This window comes from Triticum aestivum, chromosome 5B (genome assembly GCF_018294505.1).
Source record: "Triticum aestivum cultivar Chinese Spring chromosome 5B, IWGSC CS RefSeq v2.1, whole genome shotgun sequence".
In the NCBI taxonomy this organism is placed as follows: Eukaryota; Viridiplantae; Streptophyta; class Magnoliopsida; order Poales; family Poaceae; genus Triticum; species Triticum aestivum.
Window position 1 is genome coordinate 220,834,590 of NC_057807.1, and position 9,132 is coordinate 220,843,721.

The following is a 9,132-nucleotide window of genomic DNA, read 5'->3' on the forward strand; positions in this document are numbered from 1 at the left end:
TAAGGTGGTCGATGAGAACAGGAATCATCGAGGGGCAAGGATGGTATTACCCATTATGAATTCAATTGAATTCCTGGAAGAGCTCATAAGGTTGATGATGACCACGACACAATTGTCGAGAGATTTCATGCAGATGTAATCGATCGGCGACGACATCAAGTCAAAGTAATGATGAAGTGAAAGGTTATAGGAACCAAGGGTACGACACAAACTCGAACTCAAGCTTGTTGGTTAAGGTGAAAGGATATGACGAGGAAAATCGACGTAAGGTTAGTTCATCGTCGAAAATTGGTGCTCCGAGAATAAGGACCAGGTAGCACCGTTAGAATCGTCACGACAATGATATAGCCAAACAGGCTAGGAATGGCGTGATCGGGTACAAACTCATACTTATAGAAGCTTACTGAAGAGTTGTTGAACCGTAGAGCGGTCTCGGTTCAGTTATCGGTGTCTTTGAGTGTTCAGTAACACAGAGCCCGCGGAAAATTGGAATCAGTGGGAAGGTAGCACTTGATGAAGAACTCATAAGAAGTTATGCAGTTCCAAGATAATCTCGAGATACCAGGGGGGTAATATCGACACAAGATCAAAGTAAAGGTTGGACTGGTGTATTGATCCATAGGAGACAATTGTTTTAACTTGTCCGAGAAATGAGATCAAAGAAGAACAATCATGGTCGGAACCACGGTTGCAAAAGGCCAGATCCTAGATATAAGATGAACTTATACCAAAGGAATAATTAATTTAATAGAAGCTTTAATGATAAGATCTACATCGTGTCCATGGGCATGAACACAAGTTCAAGGTCGACTCCCACTTCTCCAATGCACAACCTTTCATTCACTTCTCGCGTTCGATGGAGTTGCAGTGTTGAAATTTTATCTGGTGAAGCACCGGAAGAGTATGACTCGTGAAAACTTTCGGGTTCACACGATTTAGAGAAGGCATATGTTCAACCCATAGGGGCTTCTTAGAAACATATACCACAAGTTTCAAGAGTAAATAACACAAGCCCGAAAGCAGAGCATGGTTGGCCAAGCAGAGGATTCAACTTAACAAAGGCATTATATATCAGGGGAAGAACTCATAAAGTGATCAAATGTGAAGGACACTGTCGGATAACAATCCAACAAAGGACCTAGTGGTCCACAAGGGATCTGACGTGAGCATCGGTACTCAACTAGAGGAAGCAAATTATAGAAACAACTGACTCTCAATTGTCAAATGTAAAGGAATTATGATTTCCAAATCAAGGGATCAGAAGCAATGCTCTGATTAGGGGTGGATAAGTTGGATAGACCAGAGGCACAATTGACGACAAATAGTTTGGTCCAGAACCAGCTCATGTTCAGAATGACGTCTGAGCCGGAAAGATAATTTAGAAGGGTCGATTGATGATTGTGTGCATTCGCACACATGTTGTATCAATAGGATTAAAATGACGGTGTCTAAGGATACTAACGAATATTGCCAGACATATGGAAAGCATCCATAATGCAAGCAGACAAGTATTGCAGAGCAATAAGCTACTGAGGAATTTTGGAGGATCGAATAGTATTTCAAAGACCATTGTGAAACACATGAACAACTGGGGATGAGTGGATAGTCGATAAGGGCGAGAAATTATCCGTAGGGGTATTCAGGTGGAAAGGAACTGCAAGGCAGTAGGCACAAAGTATTCTCGGATCAATAGAGAGAATTTCAGGGTATCTTCCAATGACAAGATCAACTGGGAACAAAAGTAAGAACGACAGATGTATGTATTTATCCATAGGGATATTTTGGTGGTAGGGTATTGCAAAAGCAACGGACACAAATTCTCGGGTTACAGCGGAGAGTATCTTCAGGGTCTTCACGTGCAGCAGACGATCATCAATAATAAGGGGCTCTCCGGGTGAAAGTGATAACGAGATCCTAATGTTAGATTTAGCAAAATCCATTTAACCCGAATAGAAGAGAGATCAGAGTCCCAGAGTATAGACAAGGAGTAAAAGATCCTAATACCACCCAATGGCGACGTGGGCCCATGGGCCTCACAGCCATGTCAGTAAACGTTTTGTAAAGTCTAGACTCGACTTCGGCCAAGGAGTTGGGAAGGGGGATTCCTACAGGCAGTTGGCTCTGATACCAACTTGTGACGCCCCCGATTCAATCGTACACTAATCATGCACGCAAATGTGTACGATCAAGATCAGGGACTCACGGGAAGATATCACAACACAACTCTACAAATAAAATAAGTCATACAAGCATCATAATACAAGCCAGGGGCCTCGAGGGCTCGAATACAAGTGCTCGATCATAGACGAGTCAGCGGAAGCAACAATATCTGAGTACAGACATAAGTTAAACAAGTTGCCTTAAGAAGGCTAGCACAAACTGGGATACAGATCGAAAGAGGCGCAGGCCTCCTGCCTGGGATCCTCCTAAACTACTCCAGGTCGTCGTCAGCGGGCAGCACGTAGTAGTAGGCACCTCCGGTGTAGTAGGGGTCGTCGTCGACGGTGGCGTCTGGCTCCTGGACTCCAGCATCTGGTTGCGACAACCAGAAAGAAGGAAAGGGGGAAAAAAGAGGGGAGAAAGCAACCGTGAGTACTCATCCAAAGTACTCGCAAGCAAGGAACTACACTACATATGCATGGGTATATGTGTAAGGAGGCCATATCAGTGGACTGAACTGCAGAATGCCAGAATAAGAGGGGGATAGCTAATCCTGTCGAAGACTACGCTTCTGGCAGCCTCCGTCTTGCATCAAGTAGTAGAATGAAATCCTCCAAGTAGCATCTCCAGTAGCATAATCCTACCCGGCGATCCCCTCCTCGTATCCCTGAGAGAGAGCGACCACCGGTTGTATCTGGCACTTGGAAGGGTGTGTTTTATTAAGTATCCGGTTCTAGTTGTCATAAGGTCAAGGTACAACTCCAAGTCGTCCTGTTACGGAAGATCACGGCTATTCGAATAGATTAACTTCCCTGCAGGGGTGCACCACATTCCCCAACACGCTCGATCCCATTTGGCCGGACACACTTTCCTGGGTCATGCCCGGCCTCGGAAGATCAACACGTCGCAGCCCCACCTAGGCAAAACAGAGAGGCCAGCACGCCGGTCTAAACCTAAGCGCACAGGGGTCTGGGCCCATCGCCCATAGCACACCTGCATGTTGCGTACGGCGGCCGAAAGCGGAACTAGCCCCTTAATACAAGGCAGGCTTACGTTCCAATCCGGCGCGCGCCGCTCCGTCGCTGACGTCTGAAGTGCTTCGGCTGATACCACGACGTCGGGATACCCATAACTACTCCCACGTAGATGGTTAGTGCGTATAGGCTCGTAGCCGACTCAGATCAAATACCAAGATCTCGTTAAGCGTGTTAAGTATCCGCGAACGCCGAACAGGGCCAGGCCCACCTGTCTCCTAGGTGGTCTCAACCTGCCCTGTCGCTCCGCCACAAAGTAACAGTCGAGGGCCATCGGGAACCCAGGCCCACCTCTACCGGGATGGAGCCACCTGTCCTTTCAGCCCCCTCGTCAGAATCACTTGCGGGTACTCAATGAGCTGACCCGACTTTAGTCACCATCTGTATAGTATGTATGTAGGTATAGTATATACCCGTGATCACCTCCCAAGTGATCACGGCCCGATAGTATAGCAAGGCAGACTGACAAGAATGTAGGGCCAATGATGATAAACTAGCATCCTATACTAAGCATTTAGGATTGCAGGTAAGGTATCAACAGATGTAGTGACAATGTCAGGCTATGCATCAGAATAGGATTAACGAAAGCAGTAACATGCTACACTACTCTAATGCAAGCAGTATAGAGGAGAATAGGCGATATCTGGTGATCAAGGGGGGGGGGGCTTGCCTGGTTGCTCTGGCAAGAGAGAGGGGTCGTCAACTCCGTAGTCGAACTGGTCAGCAGCAGCGTCGATCTCGTAGTCTACCGGAGAGAAGAGGGGGAAGAAATAATGAATACAAAGCAAACAAAGCATCACAAAATATAACAAGGCAATACGCGGTGTTCGGTGTGCCCTAACGCGGTAGTAGGTAATACCGGTGAAGGGGGGAAAACATCCGGGAAAGTATTCCCGGTGTTTCGTGTTTTCGGGCGGAGGAGCCGGAGGGGAAAGTTGCGGGTTCGATAGGTTAGGGGGGTCTGGCGGACGAACGGACTGCGTATCCGGAATCGTCACGTCGTTCTGAGCAACTTTCATGTTGAAAATATTTTAATCCGAGTTACGGATTAAAAGATATGATTTTTAAAAGATTTTAACAATTTTGGAATTTAATTATTTATTTAATTAATTCGAAAAAATGTATTTATGACGTCAGCATGATGTCATGCTGACGTCAGCAGTCAACAGGGGTTGACTGAGTCAACCCTGACATGTGGGTCTAGTGGGACCCACCTGTCATTCTCTATTTAAATTAATTAGGGTTTAGGTTAATCCAATTACAGTTTAATTAAACTTAACTAGTTAATTAATTTAATTAAACCGGATTAATTAACTTAATTAATTAATAATATTATTAAATCATTTTAATTTTATTAATTTTATTAATTGTTTTTATTTATTTTATTATTTATTATTTATTTATTTATATATTTCTTTTTTATTATTATTATTAATTTTTTTTTTAATGTTCTGGGGCGAGGGCCCCGCTTGTCATAGGCACAGAGGCCTTGCGGGTCGGGCGCGGGTGCGGGCACGCGCCCATCAGGCGAGGGGAAAGCGGGCGACGGGCGTACTGGTGCGGCTGCTCGCACCCGACGCCATGAGAGGCGAGGGCGAGTGCGCCTGGGGCCTCGGTGGCCGGCGACGACGGGAGAAGCACCGTGCGTGGGGGGGGGGGGTTGCAGGGCACGCGCACCGACGAGATGAGCCATGGCGGCCTTCGGCAGGTGCGGGGGAGCGCGGTAGGCGCCGGCAGCTACAGGCTGCAGGGGGCGGCGGAAGGCGCAGCCCCGACGCGGTAGCACGGGCAAGCAGGGCACGAGGCCACCGCGAGCGGGCACCGCGCGGGCAGGCGTCGTGACGAGGGAGGAAGGCCTGGGCGCACGAGGCCATGGCGATGCAGCGCGGGATCGGCGACGGCCGGCTGCGGTCACAGCAGGCGCGCTCGTAGAAGAGGCGGGGTGAGGCCAGCACGGGTCGGCCGGAGCTGCAAGCGGCAGCGGGCGCGGCCCCGCGTGGGCGGGCGCGCAGTAGGACGACAGCAGGGGCGCGAGGCGCGGCACGGGTTCGAGCGCGTGCATGGGGTAGGAAGAGAGGAGGATCGGCGCGTGCTCACGTGGCCGGTAGGGGTTCGGGCAGCGGTGTTTGGGGAAGAGGTCGGAGACGGCGTGACGGAGAGGAAGCAGGCCGTTGAGGTGGAGGAGGCAGTCCGGCGGGGTAGCGTGGTGGCGGCGACGAGGTCCGAGGCGAGCGCGGCGACGGCGGTTCGACGTCGAGATGGGGTCGGGGGGGCTGCCCCGATCCAGATCGGGCAGGGAGGGAGATGAGGGAGCGAGGCGGAGGGCGACGGGGTCCTCAGGCGGGGGGGGGGGGCACTCCGGGCGGCGTCTTGGCGGCGGCGATCGAGCCCCGATCCAGATCGGATCGGGAGGGGGAGGGGAGAGTCGTGGGGAGTGGGTGACGGGGTGGGGTTAGGGTTTGGGTTGTGGGGGGATAAGGAGAGAGAGGAGGGGCCGGCTGGGCCGGCCTGATTGGCCCCGAGGCCATCTGGGCCGAGGCCCAGCGAGGGGGGGGGCTGTAATTTCTTGTCTTTTCTTTTTTTTTTTGTTCCCTTTTCGTTTACTGTTTCATTTTATTATAGTTTTATAAAACATAAAAGTTGTACCTTAAATAGTAACACTAATTATACCTCTGCCACAAAAGGTTTAACCCCCAAATAATATAGTTTAGTATTTTATAAAATACCAAGGCATTTAATTAATTTCTTTTGCTGTTGTTTTATTTTCCTTTGAGCATTTAAACATTTTATAAAAATGTGGTTTCACCTCCATAATTACTTACGATTTATTTGACACAACCCGAACATTTTAGTTTTAATTTTTGAAAACTTTTGTTGTTTGCCTGATTTTAAATTTGAATTTGAATCGATTTCGAACTAACTCGAGATTAGCAACTACAAACGAGGTGACGTGGCATCATTAGCAAAGGATCACTGTAGCTTAATTACCCGGGCGTCACAGCTAGATGATGCAGCGGTGAGGAGAGGTGTTGATATCCTTTGCGTCCAAGAAACCAAATGGCGTCGTGTTCTGAGGATCCAAGAGTCATTGTGGATCGCCAGTGAACGAAGTTTGTGAAGGTTTGGAAGTCTACCTTGAAGACTTACCAGAGTGATTGGGCGAGGACTAAGTGTCCTTAGCTCAAGGGGAATAAGGTGAGGACGCGGTCTTCTGAGTTCAATTTCAGCCTCCGTAACGAGACGTACAATTGTCATAGCAACTGGAATTGGTCAACCAAATCCTTGTCTTCGTCAAGCTACTCGTTCTATCACTTCACCCTTTACTTTCTGTTTAGCTTCGTGAAGTCATTGCTTGCTTGCCCTGTTTGACTTCACTGTGTGAAGATATTCTCTCTGATTTCATATTTGGCTTCACACTATCTTCCTATTCTGATATACTCTACCTAGCAGCTAATTGTCCTCGTGCTTACCTTGAAATGTTCCTTTGACTATAGCATGTCTAGTGTAGTTCATCTTCCGCGGCATAATGTGTAGGTGTTGTTTGCTTGCTAGTCTTTGAAGACATTTCATGTCTTGAAGACTTTCATAAAAATCGTCCATTCAACCCCCCCCCCCACCCCCTCTAGTCGATAACTAGCACTTTCAAGCACCACTATGATTGTTACTTGTGGATCGACCCAGTAAAGTACCTCAGGTGGGAGAAGCCGAAAAGTGATTGTCACAAACGCGCAAAAATCAATCGGCGGGTCGAAAGAAGAAATGGGTAAACATAGAGTTGACAAAAACACGAAATCGGCCTTTCGATAAGTCATCAAAACTAATGTCACGTGGTGCTCGTCACGCTCGACACCATAGACAAAAAAATGGCTAGACCATAATAACCACTAAAGACAGGTAAGCAAGGGAGGACCTTGGATTATAAGAACCCTACCCGAGGCTGCATGCCCGGCCGATGAAGCTCTCTCACAGCTTATGTTTAGGTCCTACAAGTCCGATTGCATGGTTTTTCGGTCAAGCCGATCCGGGCGCACACATCTCAGCTAAGAAGCTGACCTCGAAAACACTTGAGAAATTATCTTAGAGGCAGAAGCCAACAACTGGCTAACCAAGCATTTAACATCATGATCGAAGCACTTAAATTAATTAAAAGGCTAAATTTTGCTTTGCCCACATATATACACAAAGTAGTTGGTCAAACTCCTAAAGGTTTATACAAAAGTACTCATTGGCGTATCAAGTGCGTACGACTAATTTATGATCCTCTAGAGGTGGCAGCTCTTCTCGGTAATCCGAACAAAGTTGTCGTCGACACCTTTGGGGCCAGCCCTGGCGATCTGGCTGACATCAAGTCAGGATAATGCGTTTGGTGCATCGCCCAAGCTTAATGGGTGCCTCCGTGAGCGCCTGGCGTCTTTCACTCCTAGATCCAGGCACGCGCCTCCTGAAAATGTCGGGAGAGCTCAAAGAAATTGGCAGGGACGTCCTCGGCAAACCATAGAGCCTGATAGATCTTCTTCATGGCCGGTACTTCTAGTTACGTTTGCCAGTCTACCGAGAGCACTGACGGGTTTATGCACCGTCAAGGACAACATTAACTTGGACAATCTTAGTGACGAGGAGTGATTGTCTATAGTTGCCCGTAGTTTAAGTTTACATGTTTGTAGTCTAAACTATGTTTAAGTTTACATGTTTGCAGTCGAACTATGTTTTAAAATTTGCATGTTTTACAACTTTGAATGTTTGGAACTTTGCATCGAATTTGCAATGATCACATTTTAGTTTAGATGTTTAGGGTGCCCCATTTTAAAGCAGTCGTTGGAGTAGTGGACTCTCTTTTAGGCAACTGTTGGAGAAAAGGAGCCCTAAAACTCACTTTTTCATGCCTTAAAATTGTTTTTAATTGCCGTATATTAGGGCAGTTGTTGGAGATGTTCTTAACTCTTATTAGCTCCATCTGGGGTTATTAGGCCCCTGCTATTTTGGATCAAACTTTGACCATCCATATAACTCACGACATATGATCTACAAAAAATATACCATTGAGGCCAGGCACGTCAGGGCTCAGGTTGGGCTGGAGGGGCCCACATGGGTTCTTCACCAACTCTCAGATCCCCTTGACCTAGTTTAGTTTTAGCTTTTTCCATGGGAAAAGGTTCCCATGTTATTCCCAAAATTATAAAAAGAATGACAACAGAGAAATTATAAGCTACGCCCGAAAGTACATTTCTGCTCCCGAGCTCAAATGAGCTTGGTGAACAGTAAAATCAAAAAAAATCAAAAATATCCAAAAAAAATTAGGAGAAACATTGACAAAAATTCTAAATGCTTGCAAAAAATCGTAATGGAATCACATTCCTCTAAGGCGCGGCAAAATAAACAAATTCAGTGCACCAAAATGCTTTAGGAAGTAGCATTTTCAGAGTACCGATCTGTTTATTTTTTGCCACACCTTCTAGGAATGTGATTTGATCAAAATTTTGCAAGCACTTAAAACTTTTGTCAATGTTTCTCCCAAAAAAATTGGAATTTTATGAATTTTTTAATTTTATGAAAAAAAACAATTTTGTTTTGATTTTACTGTTCAGCTCGGGTACAAAAACTCTGCGTCCACGCTCGAGTCTTATTCTCGTAGGAGAAACTGCATAGGGGAACTCAAACCCAGGCTATGCTCAAAAAAAAACTCAAACCCAGGCTTGCAATATTAAACTCTGTGCTGTCTACTGGTAAGCCCAAGGACGGTGTGCTGTCTACTGGTAAGCCCCGGGACGGTTTTTTCGAGAAAACGCAAAGGACCTTTGCGTCCTTTGCGTTTCCTTTCAATGAAAAGGTAGAAGTTCAGTTACAATCCTCCTAAGAGGTATGGGGTACAAAAAAGACCCAGGACGGTTCTCAGGTTCCCAAATTATGGAAGTTCAACATTTTGGAAGTTTGCAAACTT